The sequence below is a fragment of the Propithecus coquereli genome, unplaced genomic scaffold, assembly GCF_000956105.1.
Source record: "Propithecus coquereli isolate 6110/MARCELLA unplaced genomic scaffold, Pcoq_1.0 Scaffold24, whole genome shotgun sequence".
NCBI lineage: Eukaryota > Metazoa > Chordata > Mammalia > Primates > Indriidae > Propithecus > Propithecus coquereli.
In genome coordinates, this window is record NW_012147952.1 from 4,297,561 (window position 1) to 4,299,096 (window position 1,536).

The 1,536-nt window shown below is 35.5% G+C and overlaps 1 protein-coding gene across 1 annotated transcript in view; it reads right to left on the bottom strand.

Moving 5' to 3' along the window:
* The window catches only part of COL12A1 (collagen, type XII, alpha 1), a 119,796-nt gene that overhangs the window by 19,382 nt on the left and 98,878 nt on the right, over positions 1 to 1,536 (bottom strand). The gene's annotated exons all lie outside the window — the stretch shown is intronic.

The window sequence follows — 1,536 nt, forward strand, 5'->3', positions numbered from 1 at the left end:
TAAGAACATATGTATTAAACATAAATAATAAAATTATCTTAACATATGGTCTTGAGGCTTCATATTCTGCTATCCAGACATAGAGACTATCCATCACCTCAAAGAATTTCATTGTGATCCCACCTGAATGCATCTCATACACATGCTCGTTTCAAAATCATTAGCTTCATTATTTTCCCCAAAGATCTTAATTAGAAGACCCTTTGTCTTAGTTGTGGATGAAACTTACTTCCTTAGAACAACTGATGGTTGCTCAGTAATAAATGCTCTTGAAATTCAAATATTAATAGGCCACAGATTTCTAAAATTCTAGAACAAGAAGTAACCACTGAGAACATAAAACCCAACCACTCAATGTGCGGATGATGGAACAGAGGCACTAACCAGCTAGTGGCCAAGTTAGTTAGGGATTTTTTTTTTTTTTTCAAATACAACTTGATTAAACAAACAGGCTCTGTATTTTAACACATCTGTTTTCTCTAGCACATTTTGATTAAGCAAAATAAAAACAAACAGCTCCCTCAATGATATACCCCACAGCACAGATGGAATGTGTTCCAAAGGCAAGTTACCTGACTCTTCCCTAGCAAATGGGAATAGAAGGTGGGGTGAGGGGACAACAAAGTAACCCATTTGGTTCTTACCGGTGGCCCAGGTGGGCCCCTGGGTCCCATTGCACCATCTTTTCCAGTGAAGCCCTATTGTAAAAATGAAAGTAATTACAGATTAGTGAGATAATGAGCAAGGGAAAAGGAAAGATGCTAAACAGGTTGCTAAGGGTGAAGGATGAAGAGAAATATATAGTACAATTTGCTGTCTGGCAGGTAAGCTTTTAATATAAAGATAAACATATCAAAAAATCCATTCAACTTAACTTATGCCTTTTACTGAAGGCATAAGTTAATTGCTATGCTAATTCATTAGCACAGTTATAAATAAAACCATTTTAAGAGTCAAACTAATATTCTACCAAGAAGGTAGATTTCTTTCCTGATGATACTAGTTTTTGCTTTCATTAAGAGTATAAAGAAGTCTAGAGGAAGACTGACCCTTTCTGTGGTAAAGTCAATGTCAGCAAACTGGGCCAGGAAGAATCAAAATGGAAGGCAAGGAATGTTGCTGAGAAAAGGAAGTGTATCACATAAGATGATACCATGGTGGCAGGGTCTTCCCTTGTCTGCTGGGAATTACGCTCTCAACCTAAATTCATTACTTCCATTAGCACATTCTCCACACTTTCATTCTCTTCTATCATATCAGCACCCTCCACCCCACAAAAACCATAAGAATTTCTCCTTGTTGCTTCTAACACAGAGTCCAAACATGTTAGTAGAATATTTATAATATCTAATAGCCAATACATCATGTTCTAAAGCCTAAAATTCCCTTAAGATGGAATCATCAGATTTTGTAAAACAATCCTTTACTCCAACAATTATACAAATTTTAAGCTCATAGTAAATGCTTAAAATGAAAGTTTATTACTAGCATTTAAACCTCCCTTCATCTAAGAACATATGTATTAAACATAAATAA